The sequence below is a fragment of the Carcharodon carcharias genome, chromosome 11 (genome assembly GCF_017639515.1).
Source record: "Carcharodon carcharias isolate sCarCar2 chromosome 11, sCarCar2.pri, whole genome shotgun sequence".
Classification (NCBI taxonomy): domain Eukaryota; kingdom Metazoa; phylum Chordata; class Chondrichthyes; order Lamniformes; family Lamnidae; genus Carcharodon; species Carcharodon carcharias.
This window is the reverse complement of record NC_054477.1, coordinates 168831104-168848650: the sequence shown is the minus strand read 5'-3', so window position 1 is coordinate 168848650 and position 17547 is coordinate 168831104.

Here is a 17547-nt window from a genome sequence, read left to right as displayed (position 1 = left end):
ACACTGTTACCACTATCACATGCTGTTACCACTGCCACACACTGTTACCACTGCCACACACTGTTACAACTGTCACAAGCTGTTCCCATTGCCACTCACTGTTACCACTGCCACTAACTGTTATCACTGCCACACACTGTTACCACTGTCACATAGTGGGCTCACTGTCACACGCTGTTACCACTGCCACACGCTGGTACCACTGCCACTCACTGTTACAAACGTCGCTCACTTTTACCACTGCTACACACTATTAGCACTGTCATACAGTGGGCCCACTGTCACACGTTGTTAACTACTGCCACTCACTGTTACCACTGTCTTTCACTGTTACCACTGCCACATGCTGTTGCCAATGTCATTCACTGTTACCACTCTCATTGACTCTTACCACTGCCGCTGACTGTTACCACTGCCACTCACTGTTACCTCTGCCACTCACTGTTACCACTGCCACTTGCTGTTACCACTGCCACACACTGTTAGCACTGCCACACACTGTTACCAGTGCCACTCACTCTTATCACTGTCATTCACTGTTACCACTGCCATGTGCTGTTCCACTGCCAAATGCTGTTACCACTGTCATTCACTATTTCAACTTCCACTCACTGTTAGCATTGTCACTCACTGGTCCCACTGTCACTCACTGTTACCACTGCTGCTCAATGTTACCACTGCCGCTCAATGTTACCACTGCCACTCAACGTTACCACTGTCACTCACTTTTACTACTGTCACACGCTGTTACCAAGGTCACTCATTGTTACCACTGTCACTCAATGTTACCACAGCTGCTCAATGTTACAACTGCTGCTCAATGTTACCACTGCCTCTCAACGTTACCACTGTCACTCACTTTTACTACTGTCACACGCTGTTACCAAGGTCACTCATTGTTACCACTGTCACTCAATGTTACCACAGCTGCTCAATGTTACAACTGCTGCTCAATGTTACCACTGCCCCTCAATGTTACCACTGTCACTCACTTTTACTACTGTCACATGCTGTTACCACTGCCACTCACTGTTACCACTGTCGCACGCTGTTACCACAACTGCTCACTGTTACCAATGCCATTTACTGTTACCACTGTCGCTCACTGTTACCAATGCCACACGCTGTTACCACAGCGGCTCACTGTTACCACTGCCACACACTGTTACCACTGTCGCTCTTTGTTACCACTGTCACACACTGTTACCAGTGCCACTCACTCTTATCACTGCCATTCACTGTTACCACTGCCATGTGCTGTTCCACTGCCAAATGCTGTTACCACTGTCATTCACTATTTCAACTTCTACTCACTGTTAGCATTGTCACTCATTGGTCCCACTGTCACTCACTGTTACCACTGCTGCTCAATGTTACCACTGCTGCTCAATGTTACCACTGCCACTCAACGTTACCACTGTCACTCACTTTTACTACTGTCACACGCTGTTACCAAGGTCACTCATTGTTACCACTGTCACTCAATGTTACCACAGCTGCTCAATGTTACAACTGCTGCTCAATGTTACCACTGCCTCTCAACGTTACCACTGTCACTCACTTTTACTACTGTCACATGCTGTTACCACTGCCACTCACTGTTACCACTGTCGCACACTGTTACCACAACTGCTCACTGTTACCAATGCCGCTTACTGTTACCACTGTCGCTCACTGTTACCAATGACACTCGCTGTTCCCACTGCCATTCACTGTTACCACTGCCGCTCATTGTTAGCACTGTCAAACACTGTTACCACTATCACATAGTGGGCTCACTGTCACACGCTGTTACCACTGCCACTCACTGTTACATCTGTTGCTCACTTTTACCACTGCTACAAACTATTAGCACTGTCATACAGTGGGCCCACTGTCACACGCTGTTAACTCCTGCCACTCACTGTTATCACTGTCTTTCACTGTTACCACTGCCACATGCTGTTGCCAATGTCACACACTGTTCCCACTCTCATTGACTCTTACCACTGCCGCTCACTGTTACCACTGTCACATGCTGTCTGCACTGCCACTCACTGTTACCTCTGCCACTCACTGTTACCCACTGCCACTCGCTGTTACCACTGCCACATACTGTTACCACTGCCACACATTGTTACCACTGTCGCTCATTGTTACCACTGTCACACACTGTTACCACTGCCGTTCACTGTTACCACTGCAGCACACTGTTACCACTGCAACTCAATGTTATCACTGCCACACACTGTTACCACTGTCACATAGTGGGCACACTATCACATGCTGTTAACACCGCCACACGCTAGTAACACTTCCACTCACTTTTACACCTGTTGCTCACCTTTACCACTGCAATAAATTATTAGCACTGTCACAAAGTGGGCCTACTGTCAAATGCTGTTACCACTACCACTCACTGTTAACACTGTCATTCACTGTTACCACTGCCACATTCTGTTGCCACTGTCACACACTGTTACCACTGCCAATCACTGTTACCAGTGCCACTCACTGTTTGCACTGTCATTCACTGTTATCACTGCCACATGCCGTTATCACTGCCGCATGCTGTTACCACTGTTACTCACTGTTTCAATGTCCATTCACTGTTAACATTGTCACACACTGCTCCCACTGTCACACGCTGTTTCCACTGCCACATGCTGTTACCACTGTCACTCACTGTTACAACTGCCACTCAATGTTACCACTGCTGCTTGCTATTACCACTGCCACTCACTGTTACTACTGTCACATGCTGTTTCCACTGCCACATGCTGTTACCAATGTCACACACTGTTACCACTAGTGCTCACTGTTACCACTGCCACTCACTGTTACCACTGTCACACACTGGGCCCACTTTCACATGATGGTAACACTGCCACTCACTGTTACCACGGTCACACACTGGGCCCACTTTCACATGATGTTAACACTGCCACTCACTGTTAACACTGCCACTCACTGTTAGCACTGTTCCACACTGGATCCACTGCCACATGCTGTTACCACTCTCCCACGCAGTTACCACTGTCATTCACTGTTACCACTGTCATTCACTGTTACCACTGCCATGTGCTGTTCCACTGCCACATGCTGTTACCACGGTTACTCACTATTTCAACTTCCACTCACTTTTAACATTGTCACACTCTCGTCCCACTGTCACACGCTGTTTCCACTGCCACTCAATGTTACAACTGCTGCTCAATGTTACCACTGCCACTCAATGATACCATTGTCAAACACTGTTACCACTATCACATGCTGTTACCACTGTCACATGCTGTTCCCACTGCCACTCACTGTTACCACTGTCGCTCAATGTTATCACTGCCACTCACTGTGATCACTATCACATAGTGGGCTCACTGTCAAACGCTGTTAACACTGCCACACGCTGGTACCACTGCCACTCACTGTTACAACTGTCGCTCACTTTTGCCACTGCTACAAACTATTAGCACTGTCATATAGTGGGGCCCACTGTCACATGCGGTTAACTACTGCCACTCACTGTTACCACTGTCTTTCACTGTTACCACTGCCACATGCTGTTGCCAATTTCACACACTGTTACCACTCTCATTGACTCTTACCACTGCAGCTCACTGTTACCACTGGCACATGCTGTTCGCACTGCCATTCACTGTTACCCCTGCCACTCACTGTTACCACTACTACTCGCTGTTACCACTGCCACAAACTGTTACCACTGCCACACACTGTTACCACTGTTGCTCATTGTTACCACTGTCGCTCATTGTTACCATTGTCACACACTGTTACCACTGCAGCTCACTGTTACCACTGACACTCACTGTTATCACTGCCACACACTGTTGCCACTGTCACATATTGGGCCCACTATCACACGCTTTTAACACTGCCACATGCTAGTACCACTGCCACTCACTTTTACACCTGTTGCTCACCTTTACCACTGCAATAAATTATTAGCACTGTCACAAAGTGGGCCTACTGTCAAACGCTGTTACCACTGCCACTCACTGTTAACACTGTCATTCACTGTTACAACTGCCGTATTCTGTTGCCACTGTCACACACTGTTACCACTGCCAATCACTGTTACCAGTGCCACTCCCTGTTAACACTGTCATTCACTGTTATCACTGTCATTCACTGTTACCACTGCCACATGCTGTTACCACTGTTACTCACTGTTTCAACGTCCACTCACTGTTAACATTGTCACACACTGGTCCCACTGTCACGCACTGTGACAACTGCCACTCAATGTTACTACTGATTCTCACTATTACCACTACCACTCACTGTTACTACTGTCACACGCTTTTACCACTGCCACTCACTGTTACCAATGTCAAACGCTGTTACCACTAGCGCTCACTGTTACCACTGCCACTCACTGTTACCACTGTCACACACTGGGCCCACTTTCACATGATGTTAACACTGCCACTCACTGTTAACACTGCCACTCAGTGTCACCACTGTCACATGCTGTTACCACTGCCACTCAATGTTACCACTGGCACTCACTGTTACCACTGCCACTCACTGTTACCACTGTCATTCACTCTTACCACTGTCATTCAATGTTACCACTGCCATGTGCTGTTCCACTGCCAAATGCTGTTACCACGGTTACTCACTATTTCAACTTCCACTCACTGTTAACATTGTCACACACTGGTCCCACTGCCACATGCTGTTACCACTGTCACTCACTGTTACAACTGCCACTCACGTTACCACTGCTGCTCAATGTTACCACTGCCGCTCAATGTTACCACTGTCACATGCTTTTACCACTGCCACTCACCGTTACCAATGTCACTCGCTGTTACCACTAGCGCTCACTTGTACCACTGCCACTCACTGTTACCACTGTCACACACTGGGCCCACTTTCACATGCTGATACAACTGCCATTCACTGTTAACACTGCCACTCACTGTTACCACTTACACTCGTTGTTACCACTTACACTCGCTGTTACCGCTTACACTCGCTGTTACCGCTTACACTCGCTGTTACCACTTACACTCGCTGTTACCACTTACACTCGCTGTTACCACTTACACTCGCTGTTACCGCTTACACTCACTGTTACCGATTACACTCGCTGTTACCACTTACACTCGCTGTTACCACTTACACTCGCTGTTACCACTTACACTCGCTGTTACCGCTTACACTCGCTGTTGGCACCATTCCAAACTGGGCCCACTGTCACATGCTGTTACCCCTGTCACACGCAGTTACCAATGCCACTCACTGTTACCACTGTCATTCACTGTTACACCTGCCATCTGCTGTTCTGCTGCCACATGCTGTTACCACTGTTATTCACTGTTTCAACTTCCACTCACTGTTAACATTGTCACACACTGGTCCCACTGTCACACGCTGTTACCACTGCCACTTAATGTTACCACTGCTGCTCACTGTTACTACTACCACTCACTCTGACCACTGCCACTCATTATTACCACTGTCACATGCTGTTTCCACTGCCACTCGCTGTTTCCACTGCCACTCGCTGTTTCCACTGGCACACACTGTTACCACTGGCACACACATTTACCACTGCTGCTCACTATTACCACTCTCCCACGCTGTTACCACTGCCACTCATTGTTACCACTGCCACTCACTGTTACCACTGTCACACACAGCTACCTCTACTGCTCACTGTTACTACTGCCACTCACTGTTACCCCTGTCACAAGCTGTTACTACGGCGGCTCACTGTTACCACTGCCACTCATTGTTACCACTGTCACACAATTTTACCACTATCACACGCTGTTTCCACTGCCACTCGCTATTACCACGGCCACTCACTGTTAACACTGGCACTCACTGTTACCACTTACACTCACTGTTACCACTTACACTCGCAGTTACCACTGTCACATGCTGTTACCACTGCGACTCACTGTTAACACTGCCTCACCCTGTTAGCACTATTCCACACTGGACCCACTGCCACATGCTATTACGACTCTCCGATGCAGTTACCACTGCCCCTCATTGTTACCACTGTCATTCACTGTTACCACTGTCATTCACTGTTACCACTGCCACATGCTGTTACCACTGTTACTCACTATTTCAACTTACACACACTGTTAACAGTGTCACACACTGGTCCCACTGTCACATGCTGTTACCACTGCCACTCACTGTTACCACTGCTGCTCAATGTTAGCACTGCCACTCAATGTTACCACTGTCACTCACTTTTACTACTGTCACACGCTGTTACTACTGTCACACGCTGTTACTACTGTCACACGCTGTTACCACTGCCGCTTACTGTTACCACTGTCACTCACTGTTACCACTATCACACGCTGTTACCACTGCCACTCGCTGTTTCCACTGCCACACACTGTTACCACTGTGACATGCTGTTCCCACTGCCACTCCCTGTTACCACTGCCACTAAATGTTATCACTGCCACACACTGTTAGCACTGTCACATTGTGGGCTCACTTTCACACGCTGTTACCACTGCCACACGCTGGTAACACTGCCACTCACTGTTACAACTGTCGCTCACTTTTACCACTGCCACTCTCTGTTACCACTGTCTTTCACTGTTTCCACTGCCACATGCTGTTGCCAATGTCACACACTGTTACCACTCTCATTGACTCTTACCACTGCTGCTCGCTGTTACCACTGTCACATGCTGTTCCCATTGCCACTCGCTGTTACCTCTGCCACTCATGTTACCACTGCCACTCGCTGTTACCACTGCCACACTCTTTTACCACTGCCACACACTGTTACCACTGTCGCTCATTGTTACCACTGTCGCTCATTGTTACCACTGCTGCACACTGTTACAACTGCCACTCACTGTTACCACTGGCACGCACTGTTACCACTTACACTCCCAGTACCACTGTCACACGCTGTTACCTCTGCCACTCACTGTTATCACTGTCACTCACTGTTACCACTGCCACTCACTGTTAGCACTGTTCCACACTGGACCCACTGGCACATGCTGTTACCACTCTCCCACGCAGTTACCACTGCCACTCATTGTTACCACAGTCATTCACTCTTAACGCTGTCACACACAGTTACCTCTACCGCTCACTGTTACTGCTGCCTCTCACTGTTACCACTGTCACACGCTGTTACTATGGCGGCTCACTGTTACCACTGCTACTCATTGTTACCACTGTCACACACTTTTACAACTATCACACGCTGTTTCCACTGCCACACGCTGTTTCCACTGCAACACGCTGTTTCCACTGCCACTCACTGTTTCCACTGCCACACGCTGTTTCCACTGCCACACGCTGTTTCCACTGCCGCTCGCTATTACCACTGCCACTCACTGTTAACACTGGCACTCACTGTTACCACTGGCACTCACTGTTACCACTTACACTCGCAGTTACCACTGTCACATGCTGTTACCACTGCGACTCACTGTTACCACTGCCACTCCCTGTTAGCACTATTCCACACTGGAACCACTGCCACATGCTGTTATGACTCTCCGACGCAGTTACCACTGCCACTCATTGTTACCACTGTCATTCACTGTTACCACTGTCATCCACGGGTACCACTGCCATGTGCTGTTCCACTGCCACATGCTGTTACCACTGCCACTCACTGTTACCACTGCTGCTCAATGTTAACACTGCTGCTCAACGTTAGCACTGCCACTCAATGTTACCACTGTCACACACTTTTACTACTGTCACACGCTGTTACTAGTGTCACACGCTGTTACCACTGCCACTCACTGTTACCACTGTCACACGCTGTTACCACTGTGACATGCTGTTCCCACTGCCACTCCCTGTTACCACTGCCACTAACTGTTATTACTGCCACTAAATGTTATCACTGCCACACACTGTTACCACTGTCACATAGTGGGCTCACTTTCACACGCTGTTACCATTGCCACACGCTGGTAACACTGCCACTCACTGTTACAACTGTCGCTCACTTTTACCACTGCCAAACACTGTTACCACTGTCTTTCATTGTTTCCACTGCCACATGCTGTTGCCAATGTCACACACTGTAACCATTCTCATTGACTCTTACCACTGCCACTCGCTGTTACCACTGTCACATGCTGTTCCCACTGCCACTCACTGTTACCTCTGCCACTCATGTTACCACTGCCACTCGCTGTTACCACTGCCACACACTGTTACCACTGTCGCTCATTGTTACTGCTGTTGCACAATGTTACCACTGCCACTCACTGTTATCACTGCCACACACTGTTACCACTGTCGCTCATTGTTACCACTGTCGCTCATTGTTACCACTGCTGCACACTATTACCACTGCCACTCACTGTTACCACTACCACTCACTTTTAGCAATGTTTCACACTGGACCCACATCCACATGCTGTTACCACTCTCCCACGCAGTTACCACTGCCACTCATTGTTACCACTGTCATTCACTCTTACCACTGTCACACACAGTTACCTCTACTGCTCACTGTTACTACGGTCCGCTCACTGTTACCGCTGTCACACGCTGTTACTACGGCGGCTCACTGTTACCACTGCCACTCATTGTTACCACTGTCACACACTTTTACCACTGTCACACGCTGTTACCACTGCCACTCGCTGTTTCCACTGCCACACGCTGTTTCCACTGCCACACTCTGTTTCCACTGCTGCTCGCTTTTACCACTGGCACTCACTGTTACCACTGGCACTCACTGTTACCACTTACACTCACTGTTACCACTTACACTCGCAGTTACCACTGTCACATGCTGTTACCATTGCGACTCACTGTTACCACTGCCACTCCCTGTTAGCACTATTCCACACTGGACCCACTGCCACATGCTATTACGACTCTCCGATGCAGTTACCACTGCCACTCATTGTTACCACTGTCATTTACTGTTACCATTGTCATTCACTGTTACCACTGCCATGTACTGTTCCACTGCCACATGCTGTTACCACTGTTACTCACTATTTAAACTTATACACACTGTTAACGGTGTGACACACTGGTCCCACTGTTACATGCTGTTACCACTGCCACTCACTGTTACCACTGTCACTCACTGTTACCACTGCTGCTCAATGTTACCACTGATGCTCAATGTTAGCACTGCCACTCAATGTTACCACTGTCACTCACTTTTACTACTGTCACACGCTGTCACCACTACCACTCACTGTTTCCACTGCCACTTACTGTTACCACTGTCGCTCACTGTTACCACTGTCACATGTTGTTACCACGGAGACTTACTGTTACCACTACCATTCATTGTAACCACTGTCACACACTGTTACCACTATCACATGCTGTTACCACTGCCACTCGCTGTTTCCACTGCCACACACTGTTACCACTGTGACATGCTGTTCCCACTGCCACTCCCAGTTACCACTGCCACTCCCTGTTACCACTGCCACTAACTGTTATCACTGCCACACACAGTTACCACTGTCATATAGTGGGCTCACTTTCACATGCTGTTACCACTGCCACATGCTGGTAACACTGCCACTCACTGTTACAACTGTTGCTCACTTTTACCACTGCCACTCTCTGTTATCACTGTCTTTCACTGTTTCCACTGCCACATGCTGTTGCCAATGTCACACACTGTTACCACTCTCATTGACTCTTACCACTGCCGCTCGCTGTTACCACTGTCACATGCTGTTCCCACTGCCACTCGCTGTTACCTCTGCCACTCATGTTACCACTGCCACTCGCTGTTACCACTGCTACACACTGTTACCATTGCCACACACTGTTACCACTGTCGCTCATTGTTACCACTGTCGCTCATTGTTACCACTGCTGCACACTGTTTCCACTGCCACTCACTGTTATCACTGCCACACACTGTTATCACTGTCGCTTATTGTTGCCACTGTGCCTCATTGTTACCACTGCTGCACACTGTTACCACTGCCACTCACTGTTACCACTGGCACGCACTGGTACCACTTACACTCCCAGTTACCACTGTCACACGCTGGTACCACTGCCACTCACTGTTACCACTGCCACTCACTGTTACCACTGCCACTCACTGTTAGCACTGTTCCACACTGGACCCACTGCCACATGTTGTTACCACTCTCCCACGCAGTTACCACTGCCACTCATTGTTACCACTGTCATTCACTCTTACCACTGTCACACACAGTTACCTCTACCGCTCACTGCTACTACTGCCGCTCACTGTTACCACTGTCACATGCTGTTACAACTGGCACTCACTGTTACCACTGCCACTCACTGTTACCACTGCCACATGCTGTTACCACTGCCACATGCTGTTACCACTCTCCCACACAGTTACCACTGCCACTCTTTGTTACCACTGTCATTCACTCTTACCACTGTCATTCACTGTTACCACTGCCGTGTGCTGTTCCACTGCCACATGCTGTTACCACGGTTACTCACTATTTCAACTTCCACTCACTGTTAACATTGTCACACACTGGTCCCACTACCACACGCAGTTACCACTGTCACTCACTGTTACAACTGCCACTCACTGTTACCACTGCTGCTCACTGTTAGCACTGCCGCTCAATGTTACCACTGTCACACCCTTTTACCACTGCCACTCACCGTTACCAATGTCACTCGCTGTTACCACTAGCACTCACTTCTCCCACTGCCACTCACTGTTACCACTGTCACACACTGGGCCCACTTTCACATGCTGATACAACTGCCATTCACTGTTAACACTGCCACTCACTGTTACCGCTTACACCCGCTGTTACCACTTACACTCGCTGTTACCGCTTACACTCGCTGTTGGCACCATTCCAAACTGGGCCCACTGTCACATGCTGTTACCACTGTCACACGCAGTTACCAATGCCACTCACTGTTACCACTGTCATTCACTGTTACACCTGCCATCTGCTGTTCCGCTGCCACATGCTGTTACCACTGTTACTCACTGTTTCAACTTCCACTCACTGTTAACATTGTCATACACTGGTCCCACTGTCACACGCTGTTACCACTGCCGCTCATGTTACCACTGTCACTCACTGTTACCACTGCCACTTAATGTTACCACTGCTGCTCACTGTTACTACTGCCATTCACTGTTACCACTGTCACACACAGTTACCATTACCACTCACTGTTACTACTGCCATTCACTGTTACCACTGTCACACACAGTTACCATTACCACTCACTTTTACTACTGCCACTCACTCTTACCACTGCCGCTCATTGTTACCACTGTCACATGCTGTTTCCACTGCCACTCGCTGTTTCCACTGCCACTCGCTGTTTCCACTGGCACGCACTGTTACCACTGGCACACACTGTTACCACTGGCACACATTGTTACAACTGGCACACATATTTACCACGGCCACTCACTGTTACAACTGGCACTCACTGTTACCACTGGCATGCACTGTTACCACTGGCATGCACTGTTACCACTTACACTCCCAGTTACCACTGTCACACGCTGTTACCACTGGCACTCACTGTTACCACTGCCACTCACTGTTACCACTGCCACTGACTGTTAGCACTGTTCCACACTGGACCCACAGCCACATGCTGTTACCACTCTCCCACGCAGTTACCACTGCCTCTCAATGTTACCACTGTCATTCACTGTTACCACTGTCACACACAGCTACCTGTACCGCTCACTGTTACTACTGCCACTCACTGTTACCACTGTCACACGCTGTTACTACGGCTGCTCACTGTTACCACTGCCACTCATTGTTACCACTGTCTCACACTTTTACCACTAACACACGCTGTTACCACTGCCACTCACTGTTTCCACTGCCACAAGCTGTTTCCACTGCTGCTCTCTATTACCACTGGCACTCACTGTTACCACTTACACTCGCAGTTACCACTGTCTCATGCTGTTATCACTGCGACTCAATGTTACCACTGCCACTCCCTGTTAGCACTGTTCCAAACTGGACCCACTGCCACATGCTATTACGACTCTCCGACGCAGTTAACACTGCCACTCATTGTTACCACTGTCATTCACTGTTACCACTGCCATGTGCTGTTCCACCGCCACATGCTGTTACCACTGTTACTCACTATTTCAACTTACACACACTGTTAACAGTGTCACACACTGGTCCCACTGTCACATGCTGTTACCACTGTCACTCACTGTTACCACTGCTGCTCAATGTTACCACTGCTGCTCAATTTTAGCACTGCCACTCAATGTTACCACTGTCACTCACTTTTACTAATGTCACACGCTGTTACCACTGTCACCCGCTGTTACCACTGCCACTCACTGTTACCACTGTCGCTCACTGTTACCACTGTCACACGCTGTTACCACGGAGACTCACTGTTACCACTACCGTTCATTGTAACCACTGTCACACACTGTTACCACTATCACATGCTGTTACCACTGCCACTCACTGTTTCCACTGCCACACACTGTTACCACTGTGACATGCTGTTCCCACTGCCACTCCCTGTTACCACTGCCACTAACTGTTATCACTGCCACACACTGTTACCACTGTCACATAGTGGGCTCACTTTCACACGCTGTTACCACTGCCACACGTTGGTAACACTGTTTCTCACTGTTACAACTGTCACTCACTTTTACCACTGCCACTCACTGTTACCACTGTCTTTCACTGTTTCCACTGCCACATGCTGTTGCCAATGTCACACACTGTTACCACTCTCATTGACTCTTACCACTGCCGCTCGCTGTTACCACTGTCACATGCTGTTCCCACTGCCACTCACTGTTACCTCTGCCACTCATGTTACCACTGCCACTCGCTGTTACCACTGCCACACACTGTTACCACTGCCACACACTGTTACCACTGTCGCTCATTGTTACCACTGTCACTCATTGTTACCACTGCTGCACACTGTTACCACTGCCACTCACTGTTATCACTGCCACACACTATTACCACTGTCACATAGTGGGCCCACTGTCACACGCTGTTAACGCCGCCACACGCTAGTACCACTGCCACTCACTTTTACACCTGTTGCTCACTTTTACCACTGCAATAAACTATTAGCAGTGTCAAAAATTGGGCCTACTGTCACACGCTGTTACCACTGCCACTCACTGTTACCACTGTCATTCACTATTTCCACTGTCATTCACTGTTACCACTACCATGTGCTGTTCCACTGCCACTTGCTGTTACCACGGTTACTCACTATTTCAACTTCCACTCACTTTTAACATTGTCACACACTGTTCCCACTGTCACACGCTGTTTCCACTGCCACTCACTGTTACAACTGCTGCTCAATGTTACCACTGCTGCTCAATGTTACCACTGCCACTCAATGTTACCAATGTCACTCGCTGTTACCACTAGCGCTCACTTGTACTACTGCCACTCACTGTTACCACTGTCACACACTGGGCCCACTTTCACATGCTGATACAACTGCCATTCACTGTTACCACTGCCACTCACTGTTACCACTTACACTCGCTGTTACCACTTACACTCGCTGTTACCACTTACACTCACTGTTACCGCTTACACTCGCTGTTACCGCTTACACTCGCTGTTACCACTTACACTCGCTGTTACCGCTTACACTCGCTGTTACCGCTTACACTCGCTGTTACCACTTACACTCACTGTTACCACTTACACTCGCTGTTACCGCTTACACTCGCTGTTACCGCTTACAGTCGCTGTTACCACTTACACTCGCTGTTACCGCTTACACTCGCTGTTACCGCTTACACTCGCTGTTACTGCTTACACTCGCTGTTGGCACTTACACTCGCTGTTACCGCTTACACTCGCTGTTACCGCTTACACTCGCTGTTGGCACTTACACTCGCTGTTACTGCTTACACTCGCTGTTGGCACTTACACTCGCTGTTACCGCTTACACTCGCTGTTACCGCTTACACTCGCTGTTGGCACTTACACTCGCTGTTACCACTTACACTCGCTGTTACCACTTACACTCGCTGTTACCGCTTACACTCGCTGTTACCACTTACACTCACTGTTACCGCTTACACTCGCTGTTACCACTTACACTCGCTGTTACCACTTAAACTCACTGTTACCACTGTCATTCACTATTTCCACTGTCATTCACTGTTACCACTACCATGTGCTGTTCCACTGCCACATGCTGTTACCACGGTTACTCACTATTTCAACTTCCACTCACTTTTAACATTGTCACACACTGTTCCCACTGTCACACGCTGTTTCCACTGCCACTCACTGTTACAACTGCTGCTCAATGTTACCACTGCTGCTCAATGTTACCACTGCCACTCAATGTTACCAATGTCACTCGCTGTTACCACTAGCGCTCACTTGTACTACTGCCACTCACTGTTACCACTGTCACACACTGGGCCCACTTTCACATGCTGATACAACTGCCATTCACTATTACCACTGCCACTCACTGTTACCGCTTACACTCGCTGTTACCACTTACACTCGCTGTTACCACTTACACTCGCTGTTACCACTTACACTCACTGTTACCGCTTACACTCGCTGTTACCGCTTACACTCGCTGTTACCGCTTACACTCGCTGTTACCGCTTACACTCGCTGTTACCACTTACACTCGCTGTTACCGCTTACACTCGCTGTTACCGCTTACAGTCGCTGTTACCACTTACACTCGCTGTTACCGCTTACACTCGCTGTTACCACTTACACTCGCTGTTGCTGCTTACACTCGCTGTTGGCACTTACACTCGCTGTTACCGCTTACACTCGCTGTTACCGCTTACACTCGCTGTTGGCACTTACACTCGCTGTTACCGCTTACACTCGCTGTTGGCACTTACACTCGCTGTTACCACTTACACTCGCTGTTACCACTTACACTCGCTGTTACCGCTTACACTCGCTGTTACCGCTTACAGTCGCTGTTACCACTTACACTCGCTGTTACCGCTTACACTCGCTGTTACCACTTACACTCGCTGTTGCTGCTTACACTCGCTGTTGGCACTTACACTCGCTGTTACCGCTTACACTCGCTGTTACCGCTTACACTCGCTGTTGGCACTTACACTCGCTGTTACCGCTTACACTCGCTGTTGGCACTTACACTCGCTGTTACCACTTACACTCGCTGTTACCACTTACACTCGCTGTTATCGCTTACACTCGCTGTTACCACTTACACTCGCTGTTACCACTTACACTCACTGTTACCGCTTACACTCGCTGTTACCACTTACACTCGCTGTTACCACTTAAAGTCGCTGTTACCACTTACACTCGCTGTTACCACTTAAAGTCGCTGTTACCACTTACACTCACTGTTACCACTTACACTCGCTGTTACCACTGCCACTCACTGTTGGCACCATTCAAAACTGGGTCCACTGTCACATGCTGTTACCCCTGTCACACGCAGTTACCAATGCCACTCACTGTTACCACTGTCATTCACTGTTACCACTGTCATTCACTGTTACACCTGCCTTCTGCTGTTCCGCTGCCACATGCTGTTACCACTGTTACTCACTGTTTCAACTTCCACTCACTGTTAACATTGTCACACACTGGTCCCACTGTCACACGCTGTTACCACTGCCACTCATGTTACCACTGTCACTCACTGTTACCACTGCTACTTAATGTAACCACTGCTGCTCACTGTTACTACTGCCACTCACTGTTAGCACTGTCACACACAGTTACCACTACCGCTCACTGTTACTACTGCCACTTAAAGTTACCACAGTCGCTCACAGTTACCACTGTCACAAGCTGTTACCACGGCGGCTCACTCTTACCACTGCCGCTAATTGTTACCAGTGTCACATGCTGTTTCCACTGTCACTCGCTGTTTCCACTGGCACTCGCTGTTTCCACTGCCACACAATGTTGCCACTGGCACACATTGTTACCACTGGCACACATTGTTACCACTGGCACACACATTTACCACTGCCGCTCGCTGTTACCACTGCCACTCACTGTTACCACTGGCACTCACTGTTACCACTTACACTCCCAGTTACCACTGCCACTCACTGTTACCACTGCCACTCACTGTTACCACTGCCACTCACTTTTAGCACTGTTCCACACTGGACCCACATCCACATGCTGTTACCACTCTTCCACGCAATTACCACTGCCACTCATTGTTACCACTGTCACACACTTTTACCACTATCACACGCTGTTACCACTGCCACTCGCTGTTTCTCCTGCCACACGCTGTTTCCACTGCCACTCGCTGTTTCCACTGCAACATGCTGTTTCCACTGCAACACGCTGTTTCCACTGCCACTCACTGTTACCACTGGCACTTACTGTTACCACTTACACTCACTGTTACCACTTACACTCGCAGTTACCACTGTCACATGCTGTTACCACTGCTACTCACTGTTAACACTGCCACTCCCTGTTAGCACTATTCCACACTGGACCCACTGCCACATGCTATTAGGACTGTCCGACGCAGTTACCACTGCCCCTCACTGTTACCACTGTCATTCACTGTTACCACTGTCATTCACTGTTACCACTGCCACGTGCTGTTCCACTGCCACATGCTGTTACCACGGTTACTCACTATTTCAACTTACACTCACTGTTAACAGTGTCACACACTGGTCCCACTGTCACATGCTGTTACCACTGTCACTCACTGTTACCGCTGCTGCTCAATGTTACCACTGCCACTCACTTTTACTACTGTCACATGCTATTCCCACTGCCACTCACTGTTACCACTGTCACTCACTGTTACCACTGCTGCTCAATGTTACCACTGCTGCTGAATGTTAGCACTGCCACTCAATGTTACCACTGACACTGACTTTTACTACTGTCACACGCTGTTACTACTATCACACGTTGTTACCACTGCCACTCACTGTTACCACTGTCACTCACTGTTACCACTGCTGCTCAATGTTACCACTGCTGCTGAATTTTAGCACTGCCACTCAATGTTACCACTGTCACTCACTTTTACTACTGTCACATGCTGTTACTACTATCACACGTTGTTACCACTGCCACCCACTGTTACCACTGTCACACGCTGTTACCACTACCACTCACTGTTACCACTGCCACACACTGTTACCACTGTCACTCACTGTTACCACTGTCACACACTGTTACCACAGAGACTCACTGTTACCACTACCGCTCATTGTAACCACTGTCACACACTGTTACCACTATCACATGCTGTTACCACTGCCACTTGCTGTTTCCACTGCCACACACTGTTACCACTGTGACATGCTGTTCCCACTGCCACTTCCTGCTACCACTGCCACTAACTGTTATCACTGCAACTAACTGTTATCACTGCCACACACTGTTACCACTGTCACAGAGTGGGCTCACTTTCACACGCTTTTACCACTGCCACACGCTGGTAACACTGCCACTCAATGTTATCTCTGCCACACACTGTTACCACTGTCGCTCATTGTTGCCGCTGTCGCTCATTGTTACCACTGCTGCACACTGTTACTACAGCCACTCACTGTTAGCACTGTTCCACACTGGACCCACTGCCACATGTTGT